We start from the raw sequence: 23,486 nt of genomic DNA on the forward strand, positions 1-23,486 counted from the left end.
TTCTTATGGCTTGAATTACACTTTTAAAACTTCATGTGGCACAAAACCACGGAGGCACAGCGTTAGTCTTCACGAATTATTGAATTCTCCTTAATTCTCTGATTAAAACACTTAACCTTGTGCAGACTAAATTGCAGTCTCACCGGCTCGCGGACTGCTGAGTGATTCATCATTGATAACACCGACTTATCAGTGGGAGCTGTGCAGGTTAGAGAAACCAGTCATGCCTTCACACTACCCTCCTCAGCTTAAACTGCTGCTTTCCTTTCTGCTTTACATGCACCCTTCAGATTTGCATGTGTATAATGTGCAGATAATGTGGATGACATGCATGTCTATCATTCATATCCATCTAGTGATCAATGTTATTCAAAAGTCCTTCAGAAAGGGCGTTGGAGTGATGTCATGTAAACATGGGAAAGTGAGGGTGACACATGAGCAGGCAATGAACATCTAAATGAGGAAACATCTATGTAGCAGAGAGCTAATTGGAGTTAGCATGTTTAGTGGAGGAGTGGAAGGGTTGTTATGTGATTAATGAAATAATATGGAGGAATGCAGCAAGCAGAAATAGTTTAATATATCCAAATACAAAACACCTCGGACATGAAATCATAGTTGCCCATTTTGTGCTGATGCAGTTTATCTGGAGGACAATCATCTAAACATCTCTCTCCGCTTACTGAACATACCGTTGTTTTCTCATTTACAGTGCAATCTTATTTACAGAGATAATTCGTTCAAATAAAGCAAACATATGTATCAAAGCAACATAGCAATAAGCTACTGCTTGTTCTCATTTGAAAGTCAGGAGTGATTCAAAGCTAGTCGCATCTAGATATCATGCCAGGACCCTACATACCTAATAGGGCAGAACCTATAAACAGGGGGTTACCAATTGTTGTGTTTAATTGACATTCTTTATGGCAAAAAAAAAATAATTATAATATTAAAAATTACTCTTTTTATATTTACTTTAAATCCAAAAATATTATCTTCAGTGCACTTGCACATTATATTCAGAGCTTAGCCTAGAGAGAATACTTAATAGTTTGTAAGACCATAATAAAGGCAGCAGCAAGAACAGTTAAATGTAGTTGCAGTAGTTTAGGAGGGAGCACAAACACTAACTCAGGGCCAATATCTCAATAAACTCTTTGGTGTTCTATCATCTCTTTAATTGTGTTCCTGAAAGCTGGCAGCTGCGTGTTTCTGTGCACTTGCTGATATAGTATTTACTGCTTCTACCTGTACACAAGATCTGTAACGTAATGATATGAGACATCCAGGTGTTTGATAACAAACCACAGTAACTGTATTTGTACCCCAGAGCTGCTGTAACATGTTTTCACATGTCATGGGACAGACTTGAAGGTCAGGAGTCAGGGGCATCAGGTGCAATACCAAATAACGCAGCCGCATTTTCTGTTAGCTTCAGGTATAGATTATCTGAGATGGAAAGGTGAAAGATAATGAAGGCACTACATACAAGCCAAATGCTATTTATTAAACTGTTGTTTCTTGATAAGCAAAGCAAAATGTTCTTCCTTTGGAAATCGGAGGGACCTGGTCAAATAAACACTCCATTTGTGGGGACAAACTGTCTACAGAGATAGCTTTTTTCTACCAAATGCCTCAGCACTGGTTATTATAAAAATTGTCACATTTGATTTGAGGCCTCAGGTGCAGCTCTGAAACAAAGGACGAGTTTCTAACTTGTGATGGATGGTACCAATCATTGTGTGACTCAGGCTGTTCCTATGGTTTCTCACACAATATGCAGTATAGTGCATATTCTGGTTGTATCAGGATGTGTGGGCAGGCATTTCTCTTCAGGATCTGGTCCAGAATTGTTTGTTTGCAGTAGTTTATTGCTTGGCTCATCCATTATGGTATCGCTGATTGCTGCCCCCATTCTCCAAAGATTTTTGTCAGAGATATGTCAGGACTTGGCACTCGATTTTTCATTTTTTTTTTTAAAAAGCTACCTCCACTTCAGTTTTGTGCGCTTCTTACCCACAGAGAGTGCCTGGCTCTGCCAAGAGCATGCTTGACACAGTGCAAGAAAGTGGAGAGTGTGCGAGTGTGTGTGCAAGCGTGCATATGTATGTACATACAAAAGAAATCTTGCCCCAGGGACAATTTTTTTTACAGGCCACAGAGGCTTTTTTCAAATTGGAGCGCGTGGTAGACTCTATGCCTTGTGCTGGCTGAACGCTGTCATAAGGGATTGCTGCTAGCCAGCAACTGTGTGCCCCAGTTTCTTCCTTTTTCACTGGTTTCAGTCATTACAACATCTATAGAAAAGGATAGGCACGGTGGGAGAGTTGCTATAGCTGTGCCATCTGTGTGTACTTTTCCGCTTTCTGTAAAACTCAGTCCTTTTTGATTTTCTTCTCTTTACCACTCAGAGTCACCCACCCATCAGGCAGCTCCGTCCAGAGGCTTCTGCTGCCACCCAGCCTTCCCTTCCAGCCTTTCAGCTGGATGTGCCGAAGGGGCAAGCTAGCCAAGCTGTTTCCTTGCTCCATGTGAATTTTCCCTCAGCTTTTGAACACCAGGGTTTCCTCAAGCTGGGTACAGCATTACAAATTGTTCTCTTTCAGATATTGGAAAGATGGTCAGAGTTATAGATAGCATTTGAAAAAAAAGGCTATTAAAATTGATTGTTTTGTAGGTTCTGTGGCAGATAGAACTATTACAGTCCTGCAGGAAGCAGAAACAAAATCAGTTGGATAAACATATAAAAATGTGCAATTATTTTTAAGTAGTGGATAAAATAGTGCAGAGAAATAGTTCCCATTTCAGACGGTTGTAATTGAATAGATTAAACCCAAGGATGGCTCATTTCTTTGGAGTGTTTTCTGTTTTTCTTTCAGCAGCATCGACTGGTGATAATGGAAGGTGGGTAGTGAGCTCCAACATGCAAAGGTGGCTTAGCTTCTGTGATGGGTAAAACCGGACTCAAATCGTAGCAGGCAAAAGACTAGCATGCCTGTCTAAATTAAATGCATGCAGTGTAATTCTAGTGTTTGAATTTACACCTTTTGGCATTGCTTAGTCAATCAAAATGTGTCATTAGCCAAAAAAAAAAGAGCATTGGGGCTGCGTCTCACAGAAGTGTCAAAGAACACCCACTGTTTCTGCACATTCAAGGGCACAAGCCTCATCTCAGTGGAATCCCCGTATATCTAGGGATTTAAATGAGAATGGGTTTATTGTATCTTAACATCTTATGCATTACTATAGTGAAGGTCCAAAAGACCATCGCTTCAGCCAGGCACCCTACAGAGAATGTAATGTGCTGCCATCTGACAGGCACTGACTGCCACCCTGAGTGTCTGCATGGAGGTATCTTGGCATCAGCGAGAGACGGCGAAAGGGAAGAAAGAAAAAGAGACGGCAGCAGAGGATGTGACAAAAGCATCATTTCTTCTGTCCTCTTCTGTTCCTCTAGACTCATTTCAGCCTCATCAGATGACCTAAGACTTTCTCTAAGAGAGCACGTTTTTTTACATGTTGTGGAAGCCACGAAGAAATTTAACCATCTAACTTAGAAGTGAAGGACCCAGCACTTGCACGCAGGGTGCTGTGTGTCAGAAATGACAGGCAGTGGAGACCGGGCTGCGCTCGCTAAAATAATGTCTATGGGGTCTGCTGCTCCAGAAACAAGAAACCAGCTGCCCGAGCTGACAATGAAGAATGAGATTGCACGTTTTTGTGTGCACATAGGCCATTTTGAAATAATTTTCTCTCGTGCTTTGTTCCTTTTCCTAATAAGTCAACTTGTTTATCACTATAGCAACCAGCAACAGATTCCTGGAAAGAAGAGCTGTAAATGCCTGTTTGGACCTATCTGGTCACAGTCAGTTGGTACAAGCAAGGTATCAGACCTGTCTCCCAGAGCTCTGAAATGCCGTAGAGGGACAGAGCGGGGCAAGACAGGTGTCACACGGTGTGACATAGTGCGAGGGGGACATGCAGAGTAAACAGGTCTGTGCATAGCTTGGCAGAAGCCATCACAAAAAAAGAACATTGTGTTAATTGAAAATGAATGTGTTATACATAAAGCAAACCAAGTTTGAAACGCAGAGCTGAATCCTGAATGCTGAAAAGATTCAATTGTCCCTCCGTGTCATGGGCTTCGGTGATGAAGACTGAAAGAGGCATGAAACGGACGTGGAAAGAACCTGCCGAGGGGAGGCCCTCCAGGTGTGGGTATGGATGGAGATCAATGCTCTCACCAACATTTGCTGCCAGCAAACACCTCTGAAACCTGTGCGAGTGTGCGGTGCTCAGCCATGTTCCAGGTGACATCTTACAACTACAGCATTTGCTCAAGCAGCAAAGGTCAGTGGGGCAGAGCAAAAGATGTGATCTCTGGAGACAACCTTCAGGGGCGACACAGTTACACAGAAGTGAAAGTGTTCCTTTGCATTTCAGCCTAGAAAACTGCATGCACAAAAGCCCTATGTTAGAAGAATACGAGCATAAATGCAAACTCAGGCGTTCAAGGACGGGAAGCACTACATGTAAGATTGCCTGTTGAACCTTAAAGTGGTCTCTTCGAGCACTTACCTTATAATTCAGCTTTTGCACCTTCAATCTTCTTTTAATTCTGCTTTTTCAGATACTATGAAGAGGATCATCCTTATGCTGTTTGGTGCCCCATCCCCTGTACTCCTATAAATCATATCAGAACCTCCTCAGCTCTCCCCGAGTCCTGGCACCTGGTTAATTTGTTTATATTTTGAGCAGGCCCTGGGTATGCAAAAATGAAAGTTAACAGCTGCATGGTTGAAAAAGGCTACTTGACCCTTGGTCTTGATACTAAGAGGGTTGAATGTTCTATTCCATGTTTTGTTTGTAATGTAATGTTATATTAATGAGGTAATGTTGTTGTAGCACCAGTGTCCTAGCATATGTCAGGAAAGCTTGTAAGGAGGCATATCTTCTAGTAGACTACATGATACAATAAAAAAAAATCCTCAAGAAGACAAGTGTTTAGGCATATAAGCTTTTCTTCAGATCTGAAATAGCAACTTACTGATATGCCCTCTAAAGAGGAACAGCTCCAGGCTGCTCCCTGGAGTTATTCCTCTTAAAGAAAATGTTTTCTTTCACTGCGGTGGGATTTTTTGTAAGAGCCTCAAGTTGATGAATATTTTTTTTGTCCTTCAGAAGTCAAAAGATTTGCTCCAGTTTCACTTGAAGTACTAAAGGAACTGCCCACAACTTTATGTTTCAGACATAGACGAGGCCTTGTTGACAGATTAAATTGTAGTGTAGCCAGATGTGGGCTTAAACCAGCACAGCCAAATGCAAGCAAACTTCTCTGTGCAAGCACACTTATTTTAGTGTTAAAGCTGTGGCTTTCTGCCCTGCTTAACTGGATCAGGAAAAGGTTTTAGGCTAAGCCAAAATAAGCCACTCTGAAAGTAAAACCATTGACATAAGTGGTACTGGTGAACCTGTATCAGTTGACTGATTCAGGAAGCAAAGTCGCTTCACCCTACTTGAAGACTAAGTCATCCCCTGTGTGACTGTGTTGTCCTCTGTCTCCCTGACCAACACCTGACCTGGACTGCCAGCAGTGACACTGAGAGAGCTGCAGTCACCATGGTCAGTGGCTATTGTACGACAAGGCTTGCAAGCTGCCTGGCAAGGCATCTGGGTGACACCTCACATTGTGAAACAGCAGACAGGAAAGTTTCTTGGGTTTGGCAGGGGACTTGGTTTAATGATACGGTATTTACTTCTGGGTTAGCCCTTGCCATATGGAAATAACTGATGACACTGGCTCTGTTTTTTATGAAGACGTATTTTGAAAACGGGTGTTCAGAACTCGTCTCAGAGATGATGAGTGGTTTATGGCATCTCTGAGATGATGAATGTTTTATGGCACTGTAGTGTCTGAGCAGTTGGAGACTGGCAGATCACTTCAAAGACCTAAAACATACACCTGCCTCCCCAAATCTTCAGGAGTTTTGTGGAGATAAGTGGGCAGAATGGAGGTATTTCCTTACCATGTACTATTGTATGTGTTGCATACAGTAATTGTATAAGATTTTAGGAGACATTAGGCGCTCAATGTGAAAAGGCATGTACAAAGATGTGGTCTCTGTCTAATAGACTCGCAGTCCCAGAACAGCTGAGGATTTATCATGGCTAGGGGAGAGCAGGCACCTTTTGAGACGCCTCCTCCGTAAGCTCACATTTTTCTCCTCGAGACAGGCTTGCCTGTACAGATAATACCAAAAATAAAGAGGGGCTTGCTGCATCTTGGTGCAGGCTGTGAACGGTGGCACTTCTAAGGCAGTGAAGATGGTGTCTTGGTTATGGATAAGACAGGCAGTGGAAAAAAAGTCATGCTATATCAACACCAACCAGAAACTCATGCACTGGAAGTGTTACTTGAAACTCTGCCTCTTTTCTTTTCTCTTGAGCAGACTAGACCAGAGAGAGGGACAGCTGGGCTTGGTCAGCACCCAGTTGGCCTGTATGCCTCATCAATATGTCTGTGTATTACTGCTGCCTTTCCATCTGTTCACGGTATCTCCTCCCACACTGAAATTCTCATTAAACTCTAGAGGTGGTCATGATACCGTAAATATATGTGTTAGACAGTGTCCTTGCGCTGAGCGTGCAAACTCAGCCTGTGATTAGCTGGGCTCAGTGACACTGAGGAACCAGCTCTGTGTTGGTGGTATCTGTAACACCGCTGCTGAACCGCAGAGTTAATATATTCCTCCTTCCCTCTTCACTCACCTTCCCAGTACTTCTTCTGTGTTGTTCCAGCAGGATGTCCCTGGAGCCTTCCAGCTTGTCAAGCACAGCTCACTGCTCTATGTTTGAAAGCATATGGCCAACAATACAAAGAGCTTGCAGCTGGAATTTGAATGTGGCACACAACTGAATTGCTTCAAAAATCAAAAGAATGTGAGAATCAAGGTATTCTAGAAATGCCAGGCACAAAAGATCATGTTGTCTGATCTCAAGCCAGAAGACATTTGTTTAAACTTCCCATGATGATAAACTGTCCGCCTCCTGATGTAGTACCTACCTGTCCTGATGGAAAGAAAGTCCTCCTGGTACTTAAGCTTTACTGTTACTATACATTCACAGATTACTGTCTCAGTGCAAATGGAAAAGAACTGGCTGCTTTCCTGTTTATAGCAACCTTTTACACAACTACCACTGACAGGGTACGTAGGGTGATAAGGGGTGTGATTTAGTAGTGGACAGGTACGGTTGGAGTTGATAATCTCAAAGGTCTTTTCCAACCTTACGATTCTATGATACCTCCCCTTCATCTCTGCTTTCCTACAAGAAGCATTTTTTTTTCCTAGAAATTCTTTTCAAAATTCATAATAAATAAAAATCTCATTACATCTGTATATTTCTTAAAATGTGGACTCCAGTGCAAGAAATATTGCTCCGATCAAGATCTTATCAGTGCCATGTGAAGGACAGTATTTACCATTTATGTCTTCCACATGATATTTGGAACAGCTAGATAATTTTTTTTAATGCATTATGGGACCATTTCTTTGGTACTGCTCCCTAGCCAGGTATTCTGTACATAATCATACTCCCTCCTTTCTAAAGGTGATCAACTGTCTCTCTTGGGATTCTTCTTGTTCTTCAGGATTTTCCCCATTCCCCACGAGCTCACAAAGTACTCAGTGATTTCTGAGATTTTGTCATAGGAATGGTAATTTGAGTAACTCCAGCTCATCCAAATATTTTTTTTTAAATATTCTTTTCCTATTCTATCCTGTTCTCTTGTTATTCATTTTAAAGATCATTAGGCAATGGATCATTGCTCATCTTTTTAGGAAAGATTAAGTCAAGGGAAAAGACATTTCTACTTTCCAGTCTTTTTTTAGGCTGTCATTTTTGACAGTCCTTAATATCCATGTTAGCTTAATGGAATTGTAGAAGTTTTCTAAAATGCCTTTTTCTTACCTGAAAACAATGGACCACAAGCCACCATCCTTCTCCCCCTCAATATGTTCTGATTTTGAAAACTTGTTTTAAGCTGACTGTCACTCTGAAATATGACGAACATTGTGCCCCACGGGATCATTGCTGAATGTGTGGTGGAACAAAAAGCACATTTTTCATGAGCAGCTGGGATAAAAAGCAGCAGCAGAGACACTTTGCTTAGACTGCTGGTAGGCTCGCTTCTCACTCACTTCTCTGGTGACTTGATTTTACTTTGTGCTTGCAGTCAGTGCATGAGCACAAGGAAAGGTGGGAATAAGACTTTGGGCAGGATGCAGGAATGCTTGTTGGATAAGAGCTGACCAGGGATGGGAGAGGTATTGCAGCCTCCCAAGTCTGTGATACCCTGGCTGTAAGGTAGAAGGAAATTGCTGCATACATCCCCAAAAAACAAGCTCCCGAGGCTCTCGATGGGGTGTGTCTCATACTTTAGAGAGGGTCAGGAATGGGGGGGGGAAGGGCTATTCTTCATCACAAGGCAAAGGATGAGTACTCGCTACTATCCCCAGGAGTTATTTTTCAAGGACAATTTGCCCTGAGGCACTGTTGTTTTGTTAATGAGGATGTGGCCAAGCTAAGCAATTTTCTCTAAGTCATTGTGTGCATTTCTTTCTCAAACCATGTCCATGACAAATTCTCTATAATTGGGCTGTAAGGCTCTCTGTGTCCTGCTTAATCTGCTGTTTACTGATATGCTCTTTATCAACACTGACAATTTTTTTCGTGATGATTTTGTCATATCTAACAGAATGTGAACACTGATTATGTAAACAGCTTAGACTCCTATTTTCCATGTTCAAACACTTTGATTCCTTATCTTTTTAAGGATGAGGGCTGGACACAGAGACGTGGTAGCACACACTGCAATTCAGTATTATTTAATATTGTTAGTGCTGGATGGAAGCACCATCCTGCATTAGGGATGGGTCACCACTGCCATGCTCTGCTGAGGCTTGCATGCAGGACCATGACCTCAGTTAATGCTTGGGACATCTTGTCAGCTGGATCAGTGCCCTCCTTCAGACAACGGGGCTGTGCCAGGTGTTTGTATGCTAGGGAATGTCTCTGAGAAGCACTAATAGCAGGTCCCAAGACAAAATATGCCCTCATCCAACCCTGTGTGCCAGTGTAATGATACCATGGCTTTCATAGACATGAAGTCGCAAAGCATGAAGATTAGGTCTTTCCACAGACCTGTCTTTTAGGTCTTTTCGAGCCCTGCAGCTTGAAATGCAGTACGTATCAGTGAGATACCATATACAGAAATTTTATTTTCTTTTCTTCCTTGGCAGGTGGAACTAGAAGGATTTGGATTTATCATATTGTTTTAAAGTATATTATTATTTCATCTATCCTTGACCGGCTTTGGCATTTGAGAAGAAAAAGATATCTCACTCTTTGTGGAAAGACAAGGCAAATAGTTGTACCTTTCACAACCTTCCTCTCAAATTACACTATTTGTAATTCTTAAGTAATTCAGTTTAACATAGTTCAGCTATTTGCCATAAGTTTTCACAAAAGATGAGATATTGTGTAATTCTCAAATGGCATAGTTGAACACAGCAGCTCTTCCCAATCTGCACTGATATTCCATTATGCATAACATAAAAAGAAAAGCCTCATGAACTTGTTTTATCAGTAGTGGATACTGGAACTATAAAATTTTTTATCTTTTATTTGTTCTTCCATTTCTAGCCCTGTTGTTATTCCAAAGACGAGTGAAATTATTCCACTACTTCACAGAAATCTCTGCAGTGTAAGGTTGAAAGTGACCTCAGGAGGTCATTTCATCTAATGATTTCCACACATTTTCAACCAGTGGATCAGTGTCAGAGTTCAGAATATATCTCAGGTTACCATCTGGCTTTATTTGCACAACTTTAGTAGGGAACCATGATTTTGTAGGCCAGTTATGACCGGCTGAACCCCAGGCTTATGGACCCCAGGATCTTAGTATGGATATCTTGAGTCCAGGAACAGCTGCTCACTCATCTCCTTCTGCTGCAGATTTGTGTTTATACTGCTGCCACCACTGTATTTCACACAACCTTCTTTGGTCAGGGAAGCCGACGTGCACCCACCATATAAAAGCTCTTTCTGTGTAGCTGTGAGCCGGGCAGAGGCTGCCAACCCCAGAACAGGTCACACAGGTCCTGCTGGCTCCTTGCTGGCAGCAGGCTGGGCAAATTGATCAATCAATCTAGGGATGGTCGTCAGAACAAGCAGCACTGATTTAATCCATCCCCATCCTTGAGACAAAATTGAACAGATTTACACCATTCTCAGCTTCTCTTAAAATCATTCAGTATAGAGGATGCCATCAGTGCCTGCAGCAACCAATGCTCAATTGTCCTTTCAATTAAAAGGACAATGTCTAATCTAAATTACCTTTGCTTATAGCAACTAAGATTCATTGTTTTCCTGCTGATTTTGGAAGAAGAGTATGTCTTTTGTGCATGTGAAGACTCACATCATCCTTATCGTCTTTCTGGAAAAGATAAACTCAATTCTTTCAGCCATTCCCAAGAAGTCACATTTCTTACCATTCTTGTTGCTCACCTCTGAGCTGTGTGATTCACAGACATGCATTCTTCTAAAAATACTCAGCCCTAAAATGGACACAGTTTTGGAGCTCAGGTCACTAGCACCAAGCCAAGTAAAAGAACCTCCCCCTATATTTTAAACCTATTAATGCATCCTGAGAGGGCATTTGTTCTGTATTCTGCCCTTTCAATTGCAATCCATTGTCATCTTCTGGATCTTTTTCTGCAGCAGAATAAAACAAAACAGATCAGGAAAAAATTCTCATCTCTTATATCATCACACTTAAGTAACCCACTGAATGATAAACTCAAATATCAGTTTACGATCACTTGTACATCCACCTCAAATTTTGGGTCATTTAGCTTCATCTTGTGCATGAGAACATTGTGTAAGATTGGGAGAAGTTGTGGTATGGTCAACACAAATTCTGTCTGGTTTTCCTAGGTTTCTAACCATGTTAAGGAATTTTGTTAGAATGATATCATGTGATTTGTTCTTAACAAAACCATATATTGTCTGTTTTGTTGGTTATTAAGTGACTAATCAGTGAGAGCATTTCCAGGTACAGAAGTTAAACTCATCTGTCTTTGTAGACCCATAGATTTTTTCCTAATCTTGCTCTTAAAATAGATTTTGTTTGCATTTTTCCAGTGCGCTGGGACTCCCTGTCCACCTGCAATTTTCAGAAATGATCATTAACAGTTCAGAGGTTGCTCAGAATAAGTCATAAAATACTCTTGGAGAAATTTCCTCAAGGCCAGCTGACGTGAATACAGCTGGTCTGTCTAGATAGTCCGTCTTCTGCTCCTGTGCTCTTGTTGAAATTAATTGTGTTAAACATCTGGGAAAAAAAAAACCCAAACCACAATTTTTTTGTGATTAATAAAGGGAAAAAAGGAACTTAATGGAAGGTCAGTCATGCATATTGCTTTTAAAATGCTATATGGTTTTGGGTAGTTTTTCCAAAAAACTTCACCTACAATGCAATATGGACCCGCATGGACCAAGTGCAGCACAGTGATTTCAAATTCCACCTTGAGCTCCATAGGACAAATATATTAACTTCACTATTTTAACAGTAGTTGGCTAGATTAAAATACAGAGATAGAGTCACAGTTACCAAAGTCATTCCATGAGAAGATCAGTGCTTTATAGATCACTGTTTATTGTAAAGTGTGAATAATTTCTGTCTCTCAGAATCCTTTAAAGGATTAAGTGTTAAACTATATATCATTTTAAGAGTTGGGTTTGCTAGTCCTTTCTCTCCTCATAATTCACTGCCTTCACCTCTGCCTGTATTTATAGTGTGCGTGAATGAAGTTCGCCCAGGCAGAACGTAAGACAAAAACACTTTCGAAAGCTAGTTAATGCCTGTACTTGGATGCATCACATAGCCTTGATCATCCTTATTTTTTTTCAGATTCCTCTTGTTCTTTCAGCTTTCTGTGACTGAAATAAATTTATGCTTCTACATTTTTTTATGCAGTTGCATTTTTTGGTTTTTTTTTTTCAACACGGCTCCTCCTTCTTGTGCCAGAGTGTTTTTCTGTGGTAGATGAAAAACACCACCTGAAATCCTGACTGTGCTCCCTCTACTCCCACACAGGCTCTCCATACCAATGCAGATTTACCTGTTCACAATATCAGGGCAGATGTTGAGGGTCATTAGATCTTCTAAATGAAATCTTCACTGTTTGGTAGCTTGGTGGTAGCTTTGCCACTGACTTTAACAGGGTCAGAGTATCAGCCACTGTTTGTATAAAGCTTTCAGAAGAATCTTCCTATTGTGTAATTCATACGTCTACAGGGTAAATAAAGGTATTCATCCTGGTTTACGCACTACTTCTTGTCAGTGAATGTACGATCACAAAGAATGCACCAGGATGAAGGTCTTGCAGCACTGGTTGCACATAAAGAAGGTCCAATCATGAAGAATTTATAATCTAATTTGAGAGACTGTAGCACAGGGGTAGAAAACTAAAGCAAGCATGTGATGTTTTTAAGCTCTTACAGAAAACTAAGACAATTCCTTCAATGCTAAATAGGGTTTTTTTGGTGCTAGACAGACATTTTCTCTTCAATAGGGGACTACATCCTTTTTATACCTTCTAAATATTGCTGCTGTAGACAGCAATACAATAAAACAGGCATTTTCATTATTAAAACCTTTTATTCAACTGCTTATAGTTTTATGAAAATAAAACTGGCTTGCCTGATTTCTTAGTATTGCAACTGGGAGAAAATAACAACAAAAATGAAGCAGACACTAAAGTGCTATAAGGAACATGTCAAGTATTAAACAGAAACAAATGACAAATAAAGGTTGTCCAGTCTCCTTGAGTTCAAAAAATAAAGGTTGGGTATAGTAAGTAGAGAGGGAGTGATGTTACTTTTCTGACAGGAGCTGTTTGCAGATGTTTACATGGAATTAAATTACCTGAGCAATGCCCCCTGACTAATCTAAACAGCACTGGCTCAAGGTCTAGCCAAGAAACCCAGGAGACCCAATTTCTTTATCAGTGTTCCCTTTATGAGCAACTCCACCCCAGTAACTGAAAAAAAAACACTCAAAATCAAACCCCAAAGCTTTGCAGAACTTTGCCTGCATCTTGTCTTTTGCCTCCTTCAGTGAGCCCAGGCCAAAGGTGGGCACGGACAATGCTCAGTGCTGGGTTCAGCTGTGTTGCCTCTCGCTTCATCCCCGGTGGGGACCCAGTGGTGATGCTTGGGTGAAGAGCACTCAGACAGGCACACAGCCCTGCCTAAGGGACATCTTTCCAGGGAGGCTTTTCCTTTGCAACTGCCTCTCCTTGTTTTCTTGAGGTCTTGTGATCAAACCTGTGCAGTATTTAGTGCAGTATTTAGCGCTCAGTTTTTAGTGCAGAGCATAGAGGGACTATAGAATTTTACTAACCCCCAATTTAAAATGTATATGTACCTTAGCAGGAACAGTCCTACCAGTTTTCCAAATAAAAGGCAAATGGGTCCTGGGCAAGCCCAATTTCTTCTCTGACTCAGGAGAGGCTGGCTGAGAGTTCTGTCCTCAGCAGGACTTCTGTCCCCTACAGCTTCTTATAGCTCTTCTCTTTGCTCCAACAACTAAGGACTCTCAGAGGTAACTGATAGGCTCCTCGCATCAGCTTGCACATGGGTTCACCTCATGTGGATTCATTAATCCAGCAATGCAGATAGACTCCTACAACTGCATGAGGTTCTTTGCAAGTCTGGGGCCAAAATAATTCACGGCTCTACCATGTGCCATAGTCAGCTCAATGACTCGTCCCAGCCTCAAACCAGACCAAGGGGTAGGGGTGAGGTGAAACCAGGAGGAAGAAATCAAATTAAACATCCAGAATAATGGAATTTTCTTACATTATTTTCTCCATCAAATGAAACATCTCTGTCTTCCTCAAACTGCTTTTGTCAAGTACCCTCTCTGATTGGTTCTACAGGGTTGTTTGGCATGAGCATGGTCTGGAAAAACAAACTTCACCCCCTTGAGAATTTTGTTGGGAATAATAGATCTGCGTGAAGGTCTAAATCGATAGAAGTCTTCCGGAATGCATTTCCAGGAAAGCTGGACACATCACCAGTGAATTTGACTAAAATACGTGGTGCCAACCACTGTTTGGAAAGCAATTTATAGTTAAGTAATTTAAATTTCATAGTGAAGGAGGCCACGTAGTGAGAACCTCATCCACTACAGGAGGGGGAAGCTGCAGGCATTCAGGGAGTGCAAAACTCTTGCACAATTTAGGGAGGAGGTTTGAAGGTTTTCTTTTTTCAAGTATTATTTCTGGATCCGATTCCGATTCCAAAGCAAAACTGTCTTCTACCTCCTCTGAATCTTAGCATATATTCAGCTTTTGCCTATGTATTTTCCCCTAAGGGTTATTTTTTGTCAGAGGATTATTTTCCCCTTTATTAAAAGCTTTCTTTTAGGCTGTTGGGGCAGGTGTTTAAAATCTGGATTCTGCCACTTCTTGTTTACATGTTTGTAAGTGTTTCTCCTCAAGCTTAAGCTTAACTGGAGGAGAATTATATGTAGAGGATTTACCACCATACAGTCAGTTGAAAAGCACACCAGGGATTCTTCCCCTTTTGCCATTAAGTCTATTAAGTCTAGAGCTTATGAAAGGTGTGATTCTCTTAAGGCCAATTTTACAACACAGCACCACCCTCAGACCTTTCTTTTCAGCTGCGGCACCATCCTGCAAACACCTAAACAGTCCCTGTGTGATGACTGTAGCATTGCCCAGGCTGGTTTTGCCCTGACCTCTCCTTGAGTGAGTGGCTCAGCAATTACCTTCAGCCTAAACCCAGCCAGGATGGCTTAAGCTCACATTTGTCACCTTCCAGAGAATCAGAGAATCATAGAATCACCAGGTTGGAAAGGACCCACTGGATCATCGAGTCCAACCATGCCCTCTCCATGAGGATATGCGCTGGTCATACCGGAAACAAGTGGAAGAATGGATTTGTGATTTCTATACATTCACAGAAGTGATGTCAGTGGATGGAAGCAGTGAGGGCAGGAATCACAGGGCCAAAGAGGGAAAAAAGAGATTTCATGTCACCTAAATCTCCCATCTGGGACAGCAGCAGGTGCCTAGAGCCCCTCCAGGCTGTGGAACTGTTGACCATGCATTTTTCTCTTTCTGAGTGAAGCAGTCACTAATCACAAGGATATTAAATAAAATATGGAGTCTGTTTCTCGAGCCATTTGATTTTTTTCTCCCAGTTTACGGACCAATATGTGCACAGCCTGTCTAGAAGGAGGTATCTTGCACCATGCCTTTTTACATCCCTGCCCACCGCTGTCTGAACAGCCTTTGGGGTTGGCCAGGAGCACAGCAGAGGGTCAGGGAGACTACACTGCCACCCCCAAGGCCCACTGCCAACACCAGGACCCCGATGGTCCACACAACTCAATGGCACCCACGCACCCTGTGAGGAGTCTCAGTTAGGTCAGCCCCATAGCAGAGCCCTATGATGGTCGGAAGATTAAAACCACTATACTGCTATAAGCTGGGTGTTGATGGTTTTGTGTGTTAATTACACTTTTCATTGTCCAGGTTTAGTTGGTGCAAACTCTTTCTTCCAGGGACCTTGTACTGGGGATCGTCACAGCCTTGAAAACTGTGGAAAGAAATCAGAAATGTGACAGCCCGTAGCAGTGGCAGAGAAAACAATTTGCAGGAAAATAGAGAGCAGTGGCGATAAGGGGAAAGGGAAGCAGCTCTCCAAGACTCCTACAGGGCATGGCGAGCTAGCAAAAATCAAATGAGAAAACAGCATGCAAGCCCAAATCCTGCCAGTGGCAAGTCAAAAAAACAGCTGGAGCAAAAGGCAGCTTTTGGAAACAAAACTGCTGTTCACACTCACCCCTCCTTCAGAAGTGTCCTCCATACATAAAATGAGATGCCATGAAATGTTGGGCAATTCTGCTGTCATAAATATTTCTTGCTGAATTTTTTCTTGGCTCTGCCTGTTTCTTTTACCCTTGGTGGGCTCCCCCAGGTGTGAACTGCTGGGGGTTGGGGTGCTGGTAGGGTGTGCAGGGCTGGGCTCCCTGGGCAGCCTGGGCTGGGAAGGGGCTCTGAGTGCTGGGGGACTGCAATTTCAGCTGCCTTCCCATATGCTTATATTCAGCTTGTCTTTCCTTTCTTGGGGCAAGGAGAGGCAACTGCTTCACAGAATGGTTTGAGTTACAGGGACTTTTAAAGATCATCCAGTTCACATCCTCCTGAGTGTTGCAGAAACACTAGATCAAGTTGCTCAAAGCCCTGTTGAATCTGACCTCAAACACTTCCAATGATGAGGCATCCACAGCTCCTCAGGGCAACCTGTTCCTGTCTCACCACCTTCATTGTAAAAAATTTCTTCCTTATGTCCAATCTAAATCTATCATCTTTTAGTTTCAAATCACTGCTCCTTGTCCTATCACTACAGGCCTTGGTAAAAAGTCTCTCACTCTTTCTTATAAGCCTCCTTTGTATATTGGAAGGCCGTGATAAGGTCTCCCCAGAACCTTCTCTTCTCCAAGGCTGAACAACCCCATCTCTTTCAGCCTTTCCTCACAGGAGAGGTGTCCCAGCCCTCTTAACATGTTTGTGCCCCTTGTCTGGACCCACTTGAACAGGTTCCTGTCCTTCTTATGTTGAGGGCCCCAGAGGTGGATGCAGTACTGCAGATGAGGTCTCATGAAATCAGAGTAGAGGGGTGGAATCACTTCACTTTGATACTTCTTTTGATGCAGCCCAGGATACGGTTGGCCTTCTAGGCTGCGAGCACACATTGCCGGCTCAGGTCCAGATATTCGTCCACCAGTACCCCCAAGTCCTTCTCAGCAGGGCTGCCCTCAACCCCTTCATCCCCCAGCATGGCTGATACAGGGGATTTCCCTGACCTGGATGCAGGACGTTATACTTGACTTTCTTGAGCCTCATGAGGTTAACACAGCCCTGCTTCTCAAGCCTGTCAAGGTCCCTCCAGATGGCATCCCTTTCCTCCAGCAAATCAACTGCATCACTCAGCTTGGTGTCATCTGCAAACTTGCTGAAAGAGCACTCGGTCCCACTGTCTGTGTTGTAGCTGACATTTTCATGCCAAGTGCAGCGTTCCATTCATACAGAAACATATATGCATTTTACACAAATAGGACCCCTGTTCCAAAGTGTTACCCTTCTAACAGTGCAGAGAGGAAACTAAATAATCACAGAGGCATTAGGCTTCTACACCTAGTAAGTTCATAGAAAGTTAGGGCCTCCTACTCTTTTATTAAAATGTTTTCCGGCTTGGAACAAGGTTCCAAAGGACTTAGGAGGTTCCCAGGAACGGTGCACCCAGCATCCATTGTGTCTTTGCAAACCTCCTTCAGTGCTTAACATTTGTATTTAAAACTATTTCAAGATGACTTGTAATTTGACATTGTAATTATGTCATTTACAAAAACTTTCATAACAAAAAGAATTAAAAAAAAAAATCATTGTGAAATTTAGCACTGGGATCCTTATCTTGAGTTTCTCTAGTTGGAAAATCACAGCTAAGGAGTACAAGCTCCCAATATCAATGCATGTTTGAGTGTGTGCTTAAAATATGCCCACAGAGGAATACAAGGAAACAGCATCTATTTTGCCAACCCTTGCACTTTTCAAATTAGATGCAGAAAAGTTATTCTAATTATTTAAAAGTCTCTGAGTCTCAGCAAATTGTATTGACAGAGCTTTCATTTTCAATAAAAAACACAACTGAAATGTTTTGTAAATGTGTAGGTTTCATCAAGATTCTTCTTTGGCTGTTATTGCCCTTTCTACTGGGCAAAAATTATACAGGCACCCTCACTTGTGCACACCCTCATCCCTCATCTCCTTCCTCCCCACCACAAGGTTCCTGATATTTCCAGTCTTTTTATACCCCCATCTCCTGACACATCACAGACCGGCTGCACGTAGAGCCAAGGAGTTCACTCCTAAGTAAAGGCAAAGGCAGGAGGAGAGAGGGGGAAGATGGAATTTAATAGGAGATTTGGGAGTGCAAAGCATGAAGCTGGAAGGACAGGCAGTGTGAGGAGAGTCGAGCACTGGCGAAGCAAGAATAAGATGAGTCAGGATGACTGAAGCAGAGAGGAGTGAAGATTTTGCTACAGATTGTCCTGTCATGAAATTGAAATATGGTGCTTTCAATTGCAAGGTAGACAAGGCAGAATGAGATAAAAGGAAGCCAAGGGAGCAGTAGTGAGCAGTGAGCTATGTTTGTGATGCACATCCATAGTAAGCGCATAAACCAATTAATGAAAATACTGCATTAGCAGCTGCGGCAAGATCATCCCTCCTCTGCACCCACACGGAGCTCTAGTGGACATGTTTCCTCTTTCCAGTTGGGTCCCACTCATACACATCCAAATTTTCAGTGAAAGAAATGCTACAGCTCCAGTTTTAATGAGTTCCCTACTAAACAGATGATGACTGGCAGTGTAATTTCCTTTCTACACTTCATGCTTTCATGACTGGAGTTTATTATTAACCTCACTACTACATTTTCTGTTATTTTACTCTGGTGGTTTAATTGTATTTCCACCTTAGTCATGTGCACTTGCTTTCTAATAGTCTCCTTTCCCAGATTGCTTTCATGTGAGCAGCAGGGTTTTTCTGTTAAGCACTCTGCAATGTTTTAGTATGCATTTCTTTCTAGTTTAATCTCTCTTGTTTTTTTCTCTCTGTCCATGTATTAGTCATCCTTAATGGGGTATGGCACCTTGTGCTCTCTGACATGGAAAACAGGGACAATGTAAGCAAACATCAAGGACAAAGCATAACAATAATGGAGGCAGTCTCTCTAAAAGCAGAATTAATGACTCAAGCAAGTAGATGCCACATGTAAGTAATTTTAAGGAAAGAAAGCATCAGCTACGCTTAGAAATGCAGATGTATTTATTGCTTTTTCAGCCCCTCTCTTTAGCTGTTACTAACAATGCGTTGAAAGGGAACAAAGGAAACTTCTGAATGCAGAAGCAGGGAGGTATTAGAGAGGTGGTCTGGGTGTAATGGGAATTTAGGGCACAAGCAGCAGGCCTGATTCTTATTTTATTAATACTGACATAAATCAGACATGTATATCCACTAAAGGAGTGAAGGAAGCTCTGCCAAGGTAGGGTTGAAGAGAAGTCAGTCAGGTGTTCCATCTCCAGCCATGGAGCCACAGCCCCCTCAGGAACTGCACCTCTGCTCCCACTAAATAAAAGAAGATGGAAATAAATCTTTGTACTCCACTGTAAAATACTAGGATGCATGCACAGCCGACTCGGGTTATGAGTGCTAGTCAGCATGTGCTCCTAATAATGCAAAAGAAGCAAAAGTGCAGTAACCCCAATGATATGGTCAGTGGTTTAGTATTAAGTCAATAAAAATAATTGAGAGTCAACTCGCTGTTTACAGTCTGGCCCCTTTCCAACACCAACATTTTAGAGGAGCCGTACATTGGATCTAAATGAAATGTAATTTGCTGGAGTTAGTTAAAGGTCTCTAATGTGAATGAGATTCAGGACCTTTACATTTTGCATCGTGGTGGGTGTTTCCATTAGATGTGTTACACACAAATGCTGTTCATCTGTAAGAAATAAGGGCGGTCATATGTGACTCCTAAGAAACTGTGAGCAGGGCAGAAAACCTCACGAAGCTGAAGCAAGGCTCAGAGGGATTGCCTTGTAGCAAAAGAGAAGACTTCCTGTTAATGGGGTTATAAGAAAGACACCAAGCAGCCTTGGTTATGATTATAAATCCCTTCACAAGAAGAAAAACCTGGGTGCTAAAAAGCTCTTTAAACTACCGGGGGAAGGTATGATAAGAACCACAAGGCTGGTGGATAAAATGGAATAAAATCAAATGGGAAATGAAGCACGTCCGAAACAGTGAAACTGAATAGTCTGTTGATACGCAAGTGGGTGGTGAACTCTCCATTTCTGGTTATCCATGTTGGATACCCTGCAAGAAAAAGTACTTTATCAAGGCACGTGTAGAGGGGTGAGGAGAGGAGACCCTGAGTAGATTTAAGGGCTTGTATTAAATAAAGATTTCATTAGATGGTCTAACAGTCTTGGCTTTAACCTCCATGAACCACTCGCTCTGGCTGTCCATCATGGCAGTGCTCTTGGACAGATGCCCTGGAGCAGGTCTGGTGGGTGAAGGCAAGACGTGGGCAGAGGCTGGCCGGGAGAGGAGCGGTCGTGCCTGCAGCCTTCAGGGTGGGCGTGCCTGGCTGCATTAGCAGGGGAAGGCTCTTCCAAAAGCAGTGCTAATGCCACAGAGATTTGCAAAATGTGGGCACTCCTTTGGGTTCGCTGTCTAAAGAGCTCTCCATCCTTTCGGCACAGGATCGACCCGCTGTGGTTTCACAGAGCTGGGGGACACCAGAGCCCTTTGCCAGCACCCTCAATGGGACCGATGGTGCTCCAGTGATGGAAGATAAATATCAGTCCTCACTTTGTGGACAGTGCAGTTGGGCACCAGAGCACACATTGCCTGGTCCAGAGTCTTCAGCACTATCCACTATCCATCCTCTGTCCTTCACTTCCCCAGGACACGTGGCTAGGGGATGCCTTGCTGCTGTTGTCAGAAGCCCCTTCCTCACCCCTACAGTGAGAAGCAGATGGCAGTGTAAGTAAAATGGGGCAAAATAAAATCCTATTGTCACCAAAATCAGGAAAAGAAACGACTTAATAACAGTTGGGGTCTGAAGAAGCAGGCATTCCATTGTACAGTGCCAGATATATGGAGAGGGATTGATCCTTCTAACCTATATGCTGGTGAGTAAAAGTAGCAGGTTTTTTTAATACACAGAATTTATTATATTTATGATAAAAATCATGCATATTAATCACATTTTCAATACTAATTATAATGAGTGTCCCACCTCTTGTGCGGGCTCCCCACAGTCTTTTATTGAGCATGAAGTCTGCAAAGCAGCCCCTTGCCCTATCTCACTGGCATCTGCCCCCCTTTGAAGTTTCCACGTAGGGTATGAAAGAAGGATTATCTTGCGGAGCCCGCGGCGCTCGGGAGAGACCGCGGCGGCTGCTCGGCCCGCGCCCGGCGCTGAGGGACACGGTGGGGCGACACCTGGCGGCTTGCGGGGGAACCCCGGGAGTGCGGGGAGGAGGGGCTCTGCGGGAGGGGGGAGAGAGGGAGAGGGAGAGGGAGAGAAAGGGAAAGGGAAAGGGAAAGAGAAAGAGAAAGAGAAAGAGAAAGAGAAAGAGAAAGAGAAAGAGAAAGAGAAAGAGAAAGAGAAAGAGAAAGAGAAAGAGAAAGAGAAAGAGAAAGAGAAAGAGAAGAGAAAAGGAAAGGGAAAGGGAAAGGGAAAGGGAAAGGGAAAGGGAGAAAAAGGAGAAGGGAAAGGAAAAGGAGAAGAGAAAGGGAAAGGAGAAGGAGAAGGAGAAGGAGAAGGAGAAGGAGAAGGAGAAGGAGAAGGAGAAGGAGAAGGAGAAGGGGAAAGGGAAGGAAAGAGAAAGGGAAAGAGAAAGAGAGAAAGGGAAAGGGAAAGGGAAAGAGAGAAAAAGAGAGAGGAGAAGGAGAAGGAGAAGGAGAAGGAGAAGGAGAAGGAGAAGGGGAAGGGGAAAGGGAAGGAAAGAGAAAGAAAGAAAGGGAAAGGGAGGGCAAGGGCAAGGGAAAGGGAAAGAGAAAAAGAGAGAAAAGGAGAGAAAAAGAGAGAGGAGAAGAAGAAAGAGAAGGAGAAGGGAAAGGGAAAGGAGTTTTCAGGGCTGGTACATAATAAAAAGCCATGTGCGCCCTGCGCTGCCTGCGAAGCGGGGCCAATGCGGCGTTTTGGTCAGTGGAAAATCATTTATTAATCAGCAAACAACTATTGATTTTCCAGCTGCTGTTTCCATAGAGCAGTAAATCAGCCATTGCAGCTGGCAAGCGGCGAGCTGTAAAACCCCACCGGGAGCACCTCTAGCCCAAGGGAGGGAGTCGACCCACAGCAGGAGACACAGGATATTCTGGGGTCACTGCTCAAATAGAGTGGCTCCCAGTCTGCAGAACGTGTGAGGGTGCATTACATGTTTACAATTAACAAATTAGGGTAAATTCACTGTTGCATTGGGAAGCAGAATGGAAGACGTGGCATACCATTCAACTGCACATAAAAACATATTTTCAATGATTGTAGGCTGGTTTCCAGTCAATTCATAGTGGACCTGAGAAAGAAATCATTTTACTCTGCCAGAATTCAGTCAGGAAAACAACCTTCTCTGTTTCTTTAATACAGTGGAAATACTCATGAGGTGTTCAGTGAGATGTAGTCCTCTGGTTGTTTTTATTCTACATACATATAAGTTAGGATGGTTCACCCAAGCAGTTGTGTGCTGTTCTTCACAGTAGGTGTTTGCCTATTTATTTCAGCTAGGTCTATAATGGAGATTTTTATCACCGGCTGCTGGGATTTGGGTATTTTTAATGAAACTTGCCCACAAGTGGAGCATTCTGAGACCTAAAATTATTTTGTAGCCTTTGTTCTAAAATCTCTGGGCAACACACTCAAGTGCGTCATCGAAATACATCCACAAGGCAGAGCTTATGTTGACATTTATCCGGGAGCACATCAGCGTCAGCAGTGTATAATGCTACATAATAGGGACAGGCCAGCGTTCTTTCATACTTTTTAGTATGAAAGTTACAATTTCAAGATCTCGAAGATGCCCTGATTTGGATCTGAATATTAACTGTCCACCAGTCACTCAGCAGAGTGAAGGTTGGCTATTTTAGGTGCCTTTTCAATATGCACAAAGTCTGTCTTGCTCTGCATTTCACTGCATTCCCCTAACAGATCAAATTGTGGTTGTTTCTCCAGTCATGGTCCAGCAGCACAATGACAGCAGCAAAGACATGAGCTCTCTCAGCTGTCGTTAAGAATCACAAGTTCATTTACTCACTACTGAAACTTTTATCTGAAATAATCCAATACCACATAACCATTAGACGAGACTGGAAAGAGGGATGAAATGCCTCTTTGAAACCGGAGCTAAAAAAGAATTACCCTGGACCTCCATGCAAAGGGCAGGGTGCATAGCGTTACTCTAGTGATTGCCATCAGGAGAACAGTGGAAGTTAGGCTGGATGCTAAGGTTGCTTGTGGAAAACAGTGTCTCCAGTGCCACAATTCTTCCTGCCACTACAGTGAACACCGTTGTGTTTTCATACGGTGTCATTGGCATATGCAGCCCTACTGCAAGGAAAAGCTTGTCAGCTCGCACCGTTTCAATCAAACTGGGATTAAAGGAATTTATTGCTGTATTAGCAGTGTGTATTTAACCTGCAGTCAGTGAACTGTTTGTTCAGGACTGAAATCAGCAACCCATCAGATAAACCACAGTACTAGACACTTGCAACATGTTAATAAATGCCAGCAGATTTCTAAACAGGCTTTTATAGACCCAACAT

General features: G+C 42.7%; 1 long non-coding RNA gene across 1 annotated transcript in view; it reads left to right on the forward strand.

Moving 5' to 3' along the window:
* The window catches only part of LOC128851601 (uncharacterized), a 32,480-nt gene that overhangs the window by 1,008 nt on the left and 7,986 nt on the right, over window positions 1–23,486 (forward strand). The window lies entirely within an intron of this gene.

This window comes from Cuculus canorus, chromosome 3 (genome assembly GCF_017976375.1).
Source record: "Cuculus canorus isolate bCucCan1 chromosome 3, bCucCan1.pri, whole genome shotgun sequence".
Taxonomy (NCBI): domain Eukaryota; kingdom Metazoa; phylum Chordata; class Aves; order Cuculiformes; family Cuculidae; genus Cuculus; species Cuculus canorus.